This window comes from Vulpes lagopus, chromosome 12, assembly GCF_018345385.1.
Source record: "Vulpes lagopus strain Blue_001 chromosome 12, ASM1834538v1, whole genome shotgun sequence".
NCBI lineage: Eukaryota > Metazoa > Chordata > Mammalia > Carnivora > Canidae > Vulpes > Vulpes lagopus.
In genome coordinates, this window is record NC_054835.1 from 68,049,030 (window position 1) to 68,067,353 (window position 18,324).

Here is an 18,324-nt window from a genome sequence, read left to right on the forward strand (position 1 = left end):
TCTCATCACTCACTAAAAATTTTCATAAATATCCACTCATCACCAAAATAATGTTTCTTTGAACTTGGTACCTAAAATCAGAACCCTGCTCCAAGCTATTCACATTTTTCGACTGCTATTTGTTGACACATGGTACACACAAGTGGTCTATATGTGCTACCATTCTTCCCTAACTTCTTCAGCCCCTATAGTCTGGCTGCTTCTCACTCCTCCCCCTGTGCCAAACTCAGGGGTCCTTCTTAAGTTCATTAAACCCTCTGCAAATTGTTGATTATTCCAATCCTGAAACTCTCCAAATATTAGAAGTCAAAATGCAGCATACTTATCTTTTCTTATCAGGTTTAAAACCTGAGAACTATTTCTACATATTCAAAGTATTCTTCATATGCTTAAAATATTATGTACTAATAACCTAAATATTCAAAGGTAGAGAAATAATTTTTTTCTCATTATGGTATATTTATTGAAGCAGTTCTCAAATTGTGGTTTTCATTTTCTTCTAATTATTTATAGCCTCTAAACTCTCTATGATGAACAAACATTCCTATTGTAATAGGAATAAAAAATGTTACACACACACACACACACACACACACACAAATATCCCAACATTTTAATAAGGGTTATCTTTGGATAGTAGGATATTTTGGTTGATATAAACTCTACAAAAACTTCATTTTCTCCCAATATCTTCTAGAAGGAGTATATGAGACTTACCTAACTGGAAAAATAATTTAACATTCCATCAGGAACTGTTTCTATTACTGTATCAAAGAATTAACAAAATGCTAAATTTTCATGAACACAATTATTCAACTTCTTAGATTTAATCAAAAGGGTATGTATAGTTAACATGTTTGATAATGACAGATAAAGCAGGTATGGGCTTTCAACTAAGTGTCTTGCTCTTCTGAATACAGTTTCTCCTATCTCTGGCTTTAGAGGGTTTTTTTTTTTAAGGGTAAAAGGTTTAATATTCATTTTTAAATTAATTAGTGCCATTTATATGACTCAAACATAGACTAAGAATTCTGGGTCTCTCAATTTCATAACTTCAGATTATTTTATGAAATGAATAAAATGCTGAAATTTGTATCACAGTCAAATTTTCAGAGAGCTTAATTTTTCCTTTATTACAGAAATTTTAAAATATTTGGAGATTTAAGAGTGGGAGTCAACCAGAACTCAGTTATTTTGGCCAACAGCAATGTGGTCTAGTATGGCCAGAGAATGGTTTATTTCCCAATGTCATCTTTTCCAAGAGGGGTATAGGAAAAAGAAACTGGAGACATGGGTCCTAGTGGTCCTGTCCTCCACTAGTTCATCATGTGATCTGACATAAATTCATTAAACGTGGTGCTGTTTTACCAAGCTAAAACTCAGAGTTGGTCCAAATGACACTTAAATATCTTTGAACCTCAAGATTTGAAATCCTAAGTCAATTACTTCAAGAGCTAAACTTGTTAACAGCATGAGAAAAACACCAATCCTCCATTACTTTGTGGCTTATATGTGAACGTATATGCTAGTATTATCATAAGGCAGGTAAAATCTTCACTTGCCCCTACTGACATAGAATAACATGAGCAGCAAGAATCTTGGAGCCCTCAATATCATATAGTAAGTATACTGGAACTAAAATATTATATATATATATGTATATATATATATATATATATATAGGAAAAAAGGATAGGAGTTAAGATGGCAGAGCAGTAGGGGACCCAAATCATTCAAACACCCAAGAAATTGATCAGAATGCTGAGAGAACAAACTGCAGGACTGGAGGGAGAAAAGTCACAATGTAGAAGATACGAGTTACAGAGATGTGATTCCGGAGAGAAGACTCATGGGTGCTATGGAGAGGAGGGATCCTTGATCATGAAGTGAAGAGAGAGCAAGAGCAAGAGAGAGAAATAGAAAGCATTGTGCAGGAGATTGCACAGAAGAAATACTTCCCCAAAACCACTGACTGAGAAAACTAGAGCAACCGATTATTACAAGTTTTTACAAGCAGTGGAGCTCAAAGTCTGAAGTTTAAGCAGTCGGAGCCACTGCCAAGTGGAGGCTGGTGGGCATCACGGTGCTCCCATGGGGAAGGAGGGCAGAGGCCACGTGGGAGCAGACAATGTGCTTTGAGGATCCCCTGGGTCGCACTGAAAGAGAATGTTTCCCTTCTTGGAGCCATTTGGGAGAGGTAGCATGACTTCTCAGGGGAAAAAAGAGCTGGCGGGTGCCAAACACCTGCCCCGTTTAGTAGCATAGAATCAGAAACACTTCCTGAAGACAGCAAAGCTTAGTGCAGGCTTTTTGCTGCACTTTACCATAAACTCTGAGCCCCTGTGTGATCATGTGACTGCTTTTCCTGGGACAAACCAGCACTACCCGCAGCATGGCAAGACCTTTCCTCAGAAGATCAGCCCAGGGCCACACAGCGTGGGTCTCTAAAATTTGGAGTTTGGAAATCCAGCAACATGCCTGAAATAAAACACAGGAGTGCTGCCTAGCAGACAGATAGCCCAGACACAGGTAGGATAAAGTCAGGTAACTGACAGAAGCCAAGGGCATAAGAGGGGAGATATTTGCTCTCTTGTGAGGGCTTCTTGAATAACGGTGGGCGTGAACTCCCTGCTCGGGGAGAGAGTTGTGCATCTCCTCCACCCCCATCAGCACTGACAGACCTCAGTGAGCAACACAGTGTGCCCAGTGGAGGCTGGAGCCACTGACACCAGGTCCCACACCTCCTGCGCTCTGCAGGTGCATCTTTACTAGGGCAAGTCAGCCTGAGAACCAGCGGAGCATGCCCATCCCCAGAAGGCCAGCATAAACCCCCTGCACAAACCAAGTCCACTGATGACAGGGTGCTAGAGCTTGAGCTCTAGTAGAAATAGGATCAGGCTTATTTTAACAAACAGATCAAAGCACACCTGGTTAAAATGCCACACACAGGACAAGGTCCAAACACTCCCCACTGCAGGCAAGGAGAAACTCTTCAGAGGACTGACCTGAGGGTAAAGGCAATCAAAACACAACAGCAGAGTATACATTTGAAACACTTCCTGGGGATCCCTGGGTGGCTCAGCGATTTGGCGCCTACCTTCGGCCCAGGGCATGATCCTGGAGACCCGGGATCGAGTCCCTTGACGGGTTCCCTGCATGGAGCCTGCTTCTCCCTCTGCCTGTGTCTCTGCCTCTCTCTCCCTCTCTCTGTGTGTCTCACGAATAAATAAATAAAATTAAAAAAAAAAAAAGTTTCCTGAAGCACCAAGCCCTGGACAGTGAAGGACCTCCTCTTAATATAGCCATTACTCTCAGGAACAGGAACTATAACAGGATTTCCTAACACACACACACAGACACACACACACACACACTTTCACACTGACCCAGAGAAAGTGATAAGATGCAGGACTTCACCCCAAAAGAAAGAACAAGAAGAGGTCATGGCCAGGGATCTAATCAAAACATATATAATTAAAAACAGATTTTAAAACAACAATCACAAGGATGCTAGCTGGGCTTGAAAAAAAACATAAAAGACACTAGAGAATCCCTTACTGTAGAGATTTTAAAAAATTAAAAACTAGGCAGGCTGAAACAAGAAATGCTATAACCAAGATACAAAACTGACTAGATATAATGACAACATGGATGTACGAAGTAGAGGAACAAATCAGTATTATAGAAGATAAAATTATGAAATACAATGAAGCTGAAAACAAGAGGGAAAGGAAAAAGTATTGCTTCACGAATGTAGACTTAGGGAACTCAGTGACTCCATAAAGCATAATAACATTCATATCATAAGAGTCCCAGAAGAAGAAGCAAGGGAAAGGGGGTAGAAGGTTAATTTGAGCAAATTATAGCTGAAAACTTCCCTAATTTGGGGAAGGAAATAGACATGAAAATCCAAGAGGCAAAAGAGAACTCCCATAAGAATCAACAAAGGCCAGCCAACACCAAGATATATCTTATTAAAACTTACAAAATACACAAAGAAAAATCCTGAAAACAGCAAGGGAAAAATGTCCTTGACCTACAAGGGAATATGAATCAGGTTAACAGCAGTTCTTTCCACAGAACTTGGCAGGCCAGAAGGCAGTGACATGATATATTCAATGTGCTGAATGGGAAAAATGTGCAACCAAGAATACTCTATCCAGCAAGGCTATCATTCAGAATAGAAGGAAAAATAAAGAGTTTCCCAGACAAAAACTAAAGGCGTTCATGACCACTAAACTAGCCCTGTAAAAAATATCTCTTTGAATGGGAAAGAAAAAACAAAAGCGACAAAGACCAGAAAAAGGAACAAAGAACACCAGAATCATCAACTTTACAGGTGACAATGGCACTAAATTCAGATCTATTAATAATCACTCTGAATGTAAATGGACTAAATGCTCCAATCTAAAGACATAGGGTATCAGAATGGATTAAAAAAAAAAAAGACCCATCAATATGCTGCCTACAAGAGGCTCATTTTAGACCTAAACACACCTGTAGATTGAAAGTTAGAAGATGGAGAATCATCTATCATGCTAACATACATCAAAAGAAAGAGTAGCCATAGTTATACCAGAAAAACCAGATTTTAAACCAAAGACTGTTACAAGAGATGAAAAAGGACACTATATCATAATTATAGAGTCTACCCAACAAGAACTAATCTATACCTCAAATATATAAATATATATTTGGTAATAATACAACAATAGTAGGGGACTTTAGCACTTCACTTACAGCAACAGACAGATCATCTAAGCAGAAGATCAACAAGGAAATAATGGCTTTGAATGACACACTGAACCAAATGGATCTAACAGATATACACAGAACATTTCATTCTAAAGCACCAGAACATACATTCTTTTCGAGTATACATGGAACAATCTGCAGAGTAGATCACATACTCAGAGTTGATCGGAGTTGATGATTCTGGGTCACAAATCAGGCCTCAACAAGTACAAAAAGATTGAGATTATACCACACGTACTCTTAGACCACAACACTATGAAACTTGATGTCAACCACGAAAAAAAAAATTGGAAAGACCACAAATAGATGGAGTTAAAGAATATCCTACTGAAGAATGAATGGGTTAACCAGGAAATTAAAGAAGAAATTTAAAAAAAAAATACATAGAAGCAAATGAAAATGAAAACATGACAGCCCAAAACCTTTGGGATGCAGCAAAGGCAGTCCTAAGAAGGAAGTGTATAGTAATACAGGCCTATCTCAAGAATCAAGAAAAGTCTCAAATACACAGCCTAATCTTACACAAGAAGGGATAAAAAAGGAACAACAAATAAAGGCAAACACCACCATAAGAAGAGAAATAATAAAGATTACAGCAGAAATAAATGATATAGGGGATCCCTGGGTGGCTCAGCAGTTTAGCGCCTACCTTTGGCCCAGGGCAGGGTCCTGCAGTCCCAGGATTGAGTCCCACATAGGGCTCCTAGCATGGAACCTGCCTCTCCCTCTGCCTATGTCTCTGCCTCTCTCTCTCTCTCTCTCTCTCTCTCTCTCTCTATCATGAATAAATAAACAAAATCTTTAAAAGAAAAAAAAAGAAAGAGAGAAAGAAATGATATAGAAACAAGCAAAAAACAATAGAACAGCTCAATGAAACTAAGAGCTGATTCTTTGAAAGAATTAATAAAACGTATTAACCCTTCCCCAGACTTATCAAAAATAAAAGAGAAAGGACCTAAACAAATAAAGTCATGAATGAAAGAGGAGAGATCACAACCAGCACCACAGAAATACAAACAATTACTGGAGAATATTATGAAAAATTATATGCCAACAAATAATCTGGGCATCTGAAAAAAATAGGAAAATTCTTAGAAACTTACAAATTGCCAAAACTGAAACAGGAAGAAATAGAAAATTTGAACATTACCCATAACCAGCAAAAAAATTGAATCAGTAATCAAAAATTTCCCAACAAACAAAAGTCCAGCCCAGATGGCTTCCCAGGGGAATTCTATCAGACATTTAAAGAAAAGTTAATACCTATTCTTCTCAAACAGTTCCAAAAAATAGAAATGGAAGGAAAACTTCCAAACTCATTCTATGAGGCCAGCATTACCTTGATTTCAAAACCAGACAAAGACCCTACTAAACAAGACAATTACAAGCCAATATCCTTGATGAACATGGATGCAAAAATACTCAACAAAGTAACAAATGGAATCCAACAATACATTAAAAGAATTATATTCACCACAATCAAGTGGGATTTATTCCTGGGTTGCAGGAGTGGTTCAAAATTTACAAATCAATCAATGTGATGCACCACGTTAATAAAAGAAAGGACAAGAACCATATGATCCTCTCAATAGACACAGAAAAAGCATTTGACAAAATACAGCATCCATTCAAATCCCTCAACAAAGTAGGAATAGAGGGCACATACCTCAACATCATAAAGGCCATATAAAAAAGACCCATACTAATATTATCCTCAATGGGGAAAAACCGAGAGCTTTTTCTCTACAATCAGGAATAAGACAGGGATGTCCACTCTCATTAGTACTTAACACAGTACTGGAAGTCCTAGCTTCATCAATCAGATAACAAAAAGAAATAAAATGCATCCAAATCACCAAGAAAGAAGTCAAACTTCACTATCTGCAAATGATATGACACGCTGTAGAAAACCCAAAAGACTTCACCAAAAAAATTGCTAATTTTGCTAATTCGGTGAAGCTGTGGGATACAAAATCAATGTACAGAAGCCTGCTGCATTCGTATACACTAATAATGAAGCAGCAGAAAGAGAAGTCAAGAAATCAATCCCATTTACAATTCTACCAAAAATCATAAGATATCTAGTTGTAAAACTAATCAAAGAGGTAAAAGATCTATACTCTGAAAACTACAGAACACTTGCAAAGGAAACTGAAGAAGACACAAAGAAATGGAAAAACATTTCATGTTTATGGATTGGAAGAACAATTATTGGTAAAGTACCTGTACTACCCAAAGCAATCCACAAATTTAATGCAATTCCTATCAAAATACAATCAGCATTCTTCACTCAGTATAATATCCTCCAGTTCCACCCATGTCCATGTAAATGCGAAGTATTCATCCTTTCTGATGGCTGAGTAATATTCCATTGTATATATCTACCACATTTTCTTTATCCATTCATCTCTCGATGGACATCTGGGCTCTTTCCACAGTTTGGCTATTGTGAACACTGTTGCTATGAGCACTGGGGTGCAGGTGCCCCTTCAGATCACTACATTTGTACCATTGTGGTAAATACCTAGTAGTGTGATTACTGGGTCATAAGGTAGTTCTATTTTTAACTTCTTGAGGAACTTCCATACCATTTTCCAGAGTGGCTGTTCCAGCTTGCATCAAAAGTTTTAAACTCACATCATTTCCCACCTAGATATTATAATAGCCTTCTGATTGATCTCCACAATGTCTTGATTATGGGTTTTGGTGTCACAACTATATGTTGTTTGACAAAATTTTGTGCTAAAAATGATAAATGTTACTATATGTAAATTATGCTTTAATAAACTAGACTGCGGGGGGGGGGGGAAGCAAGTAAAACAACAGCAACAAACCCAGCCCATCAGAGTCTGACTCATCTCTCAGTTCCCACTTTGGAATCAATAAATCTATCCACCACATTACCCACCAGAGAACTCATTCAACAGGAAATGTGTGCATGAAGTTTGCCTGCCTAAAAATTTGTTATGACTCCTCACTGAGCATGAAATTTAAGGCTTTTGAAACATGGTCCCAACTTCCTTCCTCATTATCTCCATCACCCTTCCTCATCCCTTGCCAATCCCTATTTCATCCCAACCTTTATGCACCTTAAACCCTAATTTTAAAAAATGATCTAAAAGGAATTCCCAGAACAACCTATGCTCCTTTTTACATTTTTGCACATGTGGGGACCTTTTAAAAGAATGCTGATACTAGTCTCTGCCCAGACCCATTTTTAAGAACCAGGCTTTCTGGAGTGGTGCAAATGTGAAACCGGGTTGAGAACCACTGGTCTAGTAACGGCCACCCCTCAAAGGAGAATTTTGTACCTAAACCCTATGAAGGCATTTATCATTCATACTCTAATTTGCTGAACTTTGTGCTTCATTTAACTCTGAGTTCCTCATGGACAAGAGCCTTGATTGCTCTTTACATCAGCGCTTCTCAAACTTTATTATTCATTTAAATCACCTAGAGATGTTGTTAAAGTACAGGTTCTGATTTCAAGTCTGCAAAGAGGCCTGAGAGTCTACATTTTTAATCAGCTTCAGCTAAGCCAAGGCTTCCCGTCCCCAGGACGTGAGTAGGGAAGCTTTATGTCACTATCACCTAGCACAGAACCTGCACGTGAAAGTTGCTCAATAAACATTTATCGATTATAGGTATCATCTGCATCATTCTTCACACCTTCCCCAGGTAACCAAAACATGGAGCTATCTTGCAGGACCAGTTAAGAGGAATCTCACTTATTCTGCTGCTTCTTATTTTTTTTCTCAAGTATGACAGAACAGAGTTCCTGACAAATGGTTAATTCTAACCAACTCTCATTTCGTTTAGTGGCAGGTAAGGGGTCAGGTAAAAGGATTCTTCTAGGTTATGTGTACGGCAAATCACTCTCGTATGTACGCTCTTAATCTTAGAAACATATTTGAAGTAATAAAACTTAAGTAATTTCAAATGCATACCATTGATTAATTAAGAAACATTTATTTTCCGGTGCCCACTATATACCAGGCACTGTTTTACGAGCTAGCTGTGTTAACTTATATTATCTTCGCAACACGCCTGTTGGGTATCTTGATTTTATAGATCACAAGACTGAGACCTATATGTCAGACAGAGGCTCAAGGACTTATGACTAGAAAGAGGCAGAGCTAAGACTTTGTAACTAACCAGTCATGCTTGTTACCCAACCTAGATAGTAGTTGCAGCTACCATACATTGAGGATCTACCTCAATCCTCTGCCTCCTTCCATGTAGGATTCCATGTAACAGAAGTCTGATCATGTAACATCACAGCTCAGAACTCCCCAAGGTTCTGATCATACTTTGGCTTTTATATAGTCCTTACTTTGCCCTATGGTACATGGCCTCTGCCTATCTCTGCAACTTCATCTCCTCCCAAGGCAAGCTGAAGGGACCCACACCAGCCTCCTACTGTTCCTCGAACCTGTCAAACATATTCCCACCTCAAATCCTTTGCACCTGCCGCTCGGACTGTATGTTCTACACCAAGACAGCTTTATGGCCTGCTTCCTCTCTTCTTTCCATCTCTGCTAAAATGTCACATCCTCAGAAAGGCCTTCCCCAACTAAAATGGAAACCCTGTCACTCTTTAATCTTACCCACTGTATTAGTTATATATTCAATGAATGAATGAATGATTTTGTATCCTTCCAACAGTAATTTAAGGTCATTATCTAACCCTGTTCACAAATGAGAAAACCCTCAAAAGGCTCAATGCAAAGGCATCTACCTTTGAGTGGCTCAGTGCATGAGCGTCTGCCTTTGGCTCAGGTCGTGATCCTGGGACCCCAGGATCAAATCCCTCATCAGGCTCCCCAGAGGGAGCCTGCTTCTCCCCCTGCCTATGTCTCTGCCTCTCTCTCCTTGTGTCTTATGAATAAATAAAATATTAAAAACAAAAAAGGTTCAATGAAGATCAAACAGCAACTAAGTAATTAAGCCAGGACTTGAAAATATACTAGTCTGGATCTAACACTAGCCATCTAATCAGAGCCTTGAAACGCTTCTCAATCATTTCTCACACTTACGTTTATTTTAAACAGTATCCACTGAACACTAAGATGAAGATATTAGTTGATAACTTTTTGGGGGTGGAAAATCAGATTGAGGGAAGAATAAGTCACTTTTCTGAACATTAGAGCAGCACCAGGGCCCAACAACTGTGTTTAGTCTTTAAAGCTGCTAGCTTCTGGACAACCTAGCAGCAGCATCTATACTGTCCAGGACAAGGCTTCTCAAACATTTTTCTATAGTAACATATATGAGATGGGTCATGAACATAGTCTTTGGAGTAAGCTGCCAACATTCAAATCCTGACTACCATTTACTAGCTGCATGATTTTGGGCAAGTTACTTAATTCCTCAATTTCTCTGTTTCCTCATCTGTAAAATGGGGATAATCATACTACCTCACAGAACAATTTTGAAAATTAAAAAAGCTTAGATATGTTGATGGCTAAGAAAAGTAATATGCTCTCATATATTAGCTATTAATAGTCTCGAATTTCAGTACTTTAACAAATCATATACATACCTTAAAGCAAATATAAATGCATCAGTGTATCATAATCTCAGGAATACGAATTACCCTTTGCACTGAAAGTTAATCTTTAATTGAATGGATTTCACTTAAAAGTTTACATGAAACTAAAATTCAGAATGGAACCAGGGGAGGAAATTAAATTCCCAGAGTTACTGCCACCTTCTATCTTTTGAATTTTTTAAATTTTTATATATTTATTCATGAGAGACACAGAGAGAGGCAGAGATATAGGCAGAAGAAGAACCAGGCTCCCTATGGGGAGACCAATGCAGAACTCGATCCCAGGACTCCAGGATCGCGCACTGAGCTGAAGGCAGACGCTCAATCATTGACCCACCCAGACATCCCCCTATCTTTTGATTTTGAACTTGAAGCATTCTAGTCAATCCTAAGAGCCAAAAAAGAATGGAAAGGAAACCAGACTCAAACCTTTGAAAGATTAATAAATCACATCTACCTTTTTAATTCTCCCCTGAAACAAATCAGCAGCCAGAACAGTCCATAGAATGTTGTACTTAGGGGATCCCTGGGTGGCTCAACGATTTAGTGCCTGCCTTTGGCCCAGGACGTAATCCTGGAGTCCCGGTATCAAGTCCCACATTGGGCTCCCTGCATGGAGCCTACTTCTCTCTCTGCCTGTGTCTCTCATGAGTAAATAAGTAAAATCTAAAAAAAAAAAAAAAGAATGTTGTACTTAAATCTCCTGTGCAAACATGCCTGATGCACTCTGCAGAGACACAAGCTTCTGAGTGGTTGGGACACGTAAACCAATATCACTGCAAACAGACATCAGCGACTATTTACTTCTCACATAATTACAACAAACTTCTTATATTTTTAGGTGTTGAGAACTTATCAACTGTTTCAGGAGAGCAAGGAAATAGCCTATCTTGTTCATCACTGTTTCCCTAAACCTGTATCAATGCTTGGCACACAGTAGGCCTTCAATAAATATTTACTGAAAATAATAAACCAACTTATTAGACAAATTAATGTTACTTTCAGCAAAGATAATGACAAAAAGATGAGAAAGAAACTTGCCTGTACTATAAGCAGGATATTAAGAATGTTGGATATCTACGAATTATTGGAGGTTATTTTTGGTAGTGCTAATTTTACATCTAGAAGACATATAAGCCTACAAACCTTCTAGTGGTAAATATCAAGGATGTTTTCCAAAATACTTAACAACTAATAGTAAAAGTTAATATATGTTTACGGAAATGAACACCTAAATCAAAATCTAAAAAATGTATTTCCCTTTGATCTCTATATTAAAACTGCTGTCAAATAATTTAAATTGAAATTCAAACCATTCGAGTCTTTCCAATAATTTTCAAATCAGCTTTTAATTTTTAGAAATTGTTGGTGCAATCTTTTGTATGCTGCAGTATCACTGGCTAAACAATGCACTAATCTAAGTCATAGTTTGTCGTAAGACTCCACACCAAACTCTTATAACAATTTCTCCATCAAACTTACTGTTATGACTCACAGCTCCTTATGCTTGTTATATTCAAGACATATCAGAAAAAACAGTGAGTTTTTTTTTTTTTTTTTTGATCAGGTATGTTCCTGGTCACCAGAGTCTAGACCAAAGACAGAGAGCACCCAAGACAATAATAAGCCACCAACACACCTACCTCCCTACCACCTTGGAGGAGAGAACAAATGCCACATCTCCACAATCATCACAACCTCCCTCGCTGCCTCAGTACCTTTAGCAACTCTGGAGGACCAGCTGTGTCCACACCAGCACTCTCCTCTTCTCCACTAAGCAACAGTATTCAGTGGCTTGTGGGCCCAATAAGTAATTTCCTTTTACTCATTAGTACAGAAGAATTTTAATGATTAAAAAGTAGGTTTTACAACACAGCTATGTACCAAATCAGCCCTGAATATTACTAACATGGCACTATGTTGAAACAACTGTGACACAAATGAATCATTAATCTGCTCATCTGGAATATAGTTTGAGTGATTATTCAAAAGGTATCCATTAAAAGACTTCAACTTATAAACTACTAGGACCCCAGGAACAAACGACTCCCAATGAGGGTTAGAGAGTAGCTAAAGGAGGTCCCGGAAGGCTTGTCTGAGAAGCAAAAATCTGAGCACAGATTTAAAGGAAGTGAACAAGAAAGCCATGTAGATACCTGAAGGAAGAACGTTCCAAGCTGAGCTGCAGAACACCAAAGACTCTGAGGCTGGGACATATTTGGTGAGGTGGCCAGTGTGGTGGGAAAATAACGTGTGAGGGGAGATTAGTGGAAGATGAGGTAGGAAAGGTACACATAGGCAGGTCATATATTGCCTTGAAAACAATGGTAAGGAATTTGGATTTGACAGTAGGTACGATGGAAGGCTGTGGGAGGACTGTGAGCAAGCAAATGACATGTCAGATTTACATTCTGATGGGGTTACACAAGAAACTGGATTTATCTGTGTATCTTTTGTGCATCTTTTAATATTTTTTATTATTATTTTTAATTATTTGCATCCTCTACTCTGCTGTATCAAATGCTGCTTTGAGATTGAGTAAAGTGAATCCTGATAACTGGCATTTGGCAACATGGAGGCCATTCGTGATCCTGAAAGAGGAAACTGCTGTACAGAGAGCAAGTATGGACAACTCTTTCAAGTTTGTTGTAAAATGGAGCAAAAAAAAAAAAAAAAAAAAGAACAAGTTGGAGGAGCATGAGGTGTTAAGAGAGGAGATGTTACATTCTGTTTGTATGCTGACCAGGAAAATCCAGTAAAAAAGATTTTTTCCAATGAAGATCTAGAAACAAGAGAGGGTATGTGACAAAAGTAAATCTATGAGACAAGTGAAAAGGGAGAGGACCTTGTCTGCAAAAGTGAAGAAGTTGGCATTTGATAGTAGCAGGGACAGTACATCTCTTCTTTAATACAAAGGAAGGAAAGGAAAATATGTGGTACAGATGTACAAAGGCTGGGTAATTTGGTGATAGGAAGATATGAAAGTTTTCTGATGGCTTATATTTTCAAGAGTCATATACAAGGAAAGCATGCCTAAGACTTACAAGAGCTGTTACCATGATGCTGGAGGGCAGGGACGTTAAAGTCTGCCCAGCCGAAATCAGAGGGGTGGAGGAGGGGCACAACACTATGTGACCTTGATTAATTATGAAACAATGTCATATTTGGGGCCTAAGAAAGTAGAAGTAGAAACAGTATATGCCGCACACTCAAAAATTCAGCAAGCATAAACTCCTCCGGTGCTTTTTAGTCCTCTAAGAGTTCTGAGATGTTATTATTTTTACTTGTACTTAAATCACAATGACGGACTATTTTTATGGTCACATCATTAAGCTTACATCACAGTATTACCACTTAGCTTACTTTCTATTTTTTGATCTAAAACTTAGTCTTATAAAGTCAAAAACTCAAATACAGCTATTGTGGTTTTTGTGACTTCATTCCACTTTTTTCCTGACCTACTAAGGAGAATATTTACTAAGATCAGTTTCCTGACCATGACCCCTGAATATGGGTGTGGCCAAACCATACTGCTAGCAACACTGTATCTACCTAATTAGGGAACAATAAATGTGACCTTTGAAAATATGCACATGTCACTATCAGAAAGTGTTTTCTGTTCACCTATTTTCAGGGTTACCCTTGTTTTCTATGCACATAAATAACTGATCGTTATTAAAATTTGACATCACCTATCTAATCCTCAATAGAGTAACAGCTAAGAATAAATCAATGAACATTTGAAAATATTTTCTACAATTGGATTTAATCTCAATTTCTGGTAATACTTCAAGTTTATTTATTAACACTCACTTAAAGAAACCTAAAACTGGGCAGCCCGGGGGGCTCAGTGGTTTAGCACCTGCCGTCGGCCCAGGGCGAGATCCTGGAGACCCGGGATCGAGTCCTGCGTTGGGCTCCCTGCATGGAGCCTGCTTCTCCCTCTCCCTGTGTCTCTCTGTGTGTCTTTCATGAATAAATAAATAAAATTAAAATAAAGAAACCTAAAACTAAACTACCTATGATAATTTCATGTATTGTTGCACGGTTTTCCTTCCACTGGTTCACCCGTCAACAACTCTCTCCAACAAATCAGAGCCTTCTTATGGAGGATTGCTGTGAGTCTTGGCGACTGCACATTTCTAAAAGGTTCCCAGGTGTACAGTTCTCAATGTCAGCATAATTTTCCCCAGTATCTTTGGTTAGATTGTAGTTGTGAAACAAAACATGCATGTTAAAGATGCATTTAACAAATTGACTGTAATTGATTTGCTCTCCTGTATTCCCCCCTAGATGGAAAACTCTGTGCAATCCGGATTGTGTCCGTCTAGTTCATCTCTGTATCCTCAGCCCGACATAGAGCAAGAGGTCAATAGAATAAATGCTGAGGGGATCCTGGGTGGCTCAGCGGTTTAGCGCCTGCCTTCCCTGCAGTCCCGGGATCGAGTCCTGTGTTGGGCTCCCTGCATGGAGCCTGCTTCTTCCTCTGCCTGTGTCTCTGCCTCTCTCTCTCTCTCTGTCGTCTATCATGAATAAAAAAAAGAATGTTTGTGTAAATCTCCTGTGCAAAACATGCCTGATGCACTCTGCGAGGACCAAGCTTCTGAGTGGTTGGGGACCGTAAACAATATCACTGCAAACAGACATCAGCGACTATTTACTTCTCACATAATTACATACTAACTTATTAGATTTTTAGGTGTGAGACTTATCATACTGTTTCAGGAGTGCAAGAAAAGCCTATCTTGTTCATCACTGTTTCCCTTAACCTGTATTCAATGCTTGGCACACAGTGGCCTATCATTAAATTATTTACTGAAATTATAAACAACTTATTTGACAAATTATTAATGTTACTTTCAGCAAAGATAATGACAAAAAGATGAGAAAGAACGTGCCTGTACTATATGCAGTGATATTAAGAATGTTGGATATTACGAATTTATTGGAGGTTTTTTTTGGTCAGTGTTAATTTTAAATCTAGAAGAATATAAGCCTACAAACCTTCTAGTGGTAAATATCAGGATGTTTTCCAAAATACTTAACAACTAATAGTAAAAGTTAATATATGTTTACGGAAATGAACACCTAAATCAAAATCTAAAAAATGTATTTCCCTTTGATCTCTATATTAAAACTGCTGTCAAATAATTTAAATTGAAATTCAAACCATTCGAGTCTTTCCAATAATTTTCAAATCAGCTTTTAATTTTTAGAAATTGTTGGTGCAATCTTTTGTATGCTGCAGTATCACTGGCTAAACAATGCACTAATCTAAGTCATAGTTTGTCGTAAGACTCCAACACCAAACTCTTATAACAATTTCTCCATCAAACTTACTGTTATGACTCACAGCTCCTTATGCTTGTTATATTCAAGACATATCAGAAAAAACAGTGAGTTTTTTTTTTTTTTTTTTTGATCAGGTATGTTCCTGGTCACCAGAGTCTAGACCAAAGACAGAGAGCACCCAAGACAATAATAAGCCACCAACACACCTACCTCCCTACCACCTTGGAGGAGAGAACAAATGCCACATCTCCACAATCATCACAACCTCCCTCGCTGCCTCAGTACCTTTAGCAACTCTGGAGGACCAGCTGTGTCCACACCAGCACTCTCCTCTTCTCCACTAAGCAACAGTATTCAGTGGCTTGTGGGCCCAATAAGTAATTTCCTTTTACTCATTAGTACAGAAGAATTTTAATGATTAAAAAGTAGGTTTTACAACACAGCTATGTACCAAATCAGCCCTGAATATTACTAACATGGCACTATGTTGAAACAACTGTGACACAAATGAATCATTAATCTGCTCATCTGGAATATAGTTTGAGTGATTATTCAAAAGGTATCCATTAAAAGACTTCAACTTATAAACTACTAGGACCCCAGGAACAAACGACTCCCAATGAGGGTTAGAGAGTAGCTAAAGGAGGTCCCGGAAGGCTTGTCTGAGAAGCAAAAATCTGAGCACAGATTTAAAGGAAGTGAACAAGAAAGCCATGTAGATACCTGAAGGAAGAACGTTCCAAGCTGAGCTGCAGAACACCAAAGACTCTGAGGCTGGGACATATTTGGTGAGGTGGCCAGTGTGGTGGGAAAATAACGTGTGAGGGGAGATTAGTGGAAGATGAGGTAGGAAAGGTACACATAGGCAGGTCATATATGGCCTTGAAAACAATGGTAAGGAATTTGGATTTGACAGTAGGTACGATGGAAGGCTGTGGGAGGACTGTGAGCAAGCAAATGACATGTCAGATTTACATTCTGATGGGGTTACACAAGAAACTGGATTTATCTGTGTATCTTTTGTGCATCTTTTAATATTTTTTATTATTATTTTTAATTATTTGCATCCTCTACTCTGCTGTATCAAATGCTGCTTTGAGATTGAGTAAAGTGAATCCTGATAACTGAACATTGGATTTGGCAACATGGAGGCCATTCGTGATCCTGAAAGAGGAAATTGCTGTACAGAGAGCAAGTATGGACAACTCTTTCAAGTTTGTTGTAAAATGGAGCAAAAAAAAAAAAAAAAAGAACAAGTTGGAGGAGCATGAGGTGTTAAGAGAGGAGATGTTACATTCTGTTTGTATGCTGACCAGGAAAATCCAGTAAAAAAGATTTTTTCCAATGAAGATCTAGAAACAAGGGAGGGTATGTGACAAAAGTAAATCTATGAGACAAGTGAAAAGGGAGAGGACCTTGTCTGCAAAAGTGAAGAAGTTGGCATTTGATAGTAGCAGGGACAGTACATCTCTTCTTTAATACAAAGGAAGGAAAGGAAAATATGTGGTACAGATGTACAAAGGCTGGGTAATTTGGTGATAGGAAGATATGAAAGTTTTCTGATGGCTTATATTTTCAAGAGTCATATACAAGGAAAGCATGCCTAAGACTTAAAAGAGCTGTTACCATGATGCTGGAGGGCAGGGACGTTAAAGTCTGCCCAGCCGAAATCAGAGGGGTGGAGGAGGGGCACAACACTATGTGACCTTGATTAATTATGAAACAATGTCATATTTGGGGCCTAAGAAAGTAGAAGTAGAAACAGTATATGCCGCACACTCAAAAATTCAGCAAGCATAAACTCCTCCGGTGCTTTTTAGTCCTCTAAGAGTTCTGAGATGTTATTATTTTTACTTGTACTTAAATCACAATGACGGACTATTTTTATGGTCACATCATTAAGCTTACATCACAGTATTACCACTTAGCTTACTTTCTATTTTTTGATCTAAAACTTAGTCTTATAAAGTCAAAAACTCAAATACAGCTATTGTGGTTTTTGTGACTTCATTCCACTTTTTTCCTGACCTACTAAGGAGAATATTTACTAAGATCAGTTTCCTGACCATGACCCCTGAATATGGGTGTGGCCAAACCATACTGCTAGCAACACTGTATCTACCTAATTAGGGAACAATAAATGTGACCTTTGAAAATATGCACATGTCACTATCAGAAAGTGTTTTCTGTTCACCTATTTTCAGGGTTACCCTTGTTTTCTATGCACATAAATAACTGATCGTTATTAAAATTTGACATCACCTATCTAATCCTCAATAGAGTCACAGCTAAGAATAAATCAATGAACATTTGAAAATATTTTCTACAATTGGATTTAATCTCAATTTCTGGTAATACTTCAAGTTTATTTATTAACACTCACTTAAAGAAACCTAAAACTGGGCAGCCCGGGGGGCTCAGTGGTTTAGCACCTGCCGTCGGCCCAGGGCGAGATCCTGGAGACCCGGGATCGAGTCCTGCGTTGGGCTCCCTGCATGGAGCCTGCTTCTCCCTCTCCCTGTGTCTCTCTGTGTGTCTTTCATGAATAAATAAATAAAATTAAAATAAAGAAACCTAAAACTAAACTACCTATGATAATTTCATGTATTGTTGCACGGTTTTCCTTCCACTGGTTCACCCGTCAACAACTCTCTCCAACAAATCAGAGCCTTCTTATGGAGGATTGCTGTGAGTCTTGGCGACTGCACATTTCTAAAAGGTTCCCA

General features: G+C 38.4%; 1 protein-coding gene across 3 annotated transcripts in view; it reads right to left on the reverse strand.

The window, feature by feature from the left end:
- Positions 1 to 18,324, reverse strand: part of SCFD2 (sec1 family domain containing 2) — a 421,592-nt gene that overhangs the window by 401,877 nt on the left and 1,391 nt on the right. The gene's annotated exons all lie outside the window — the stretch shown is intronic.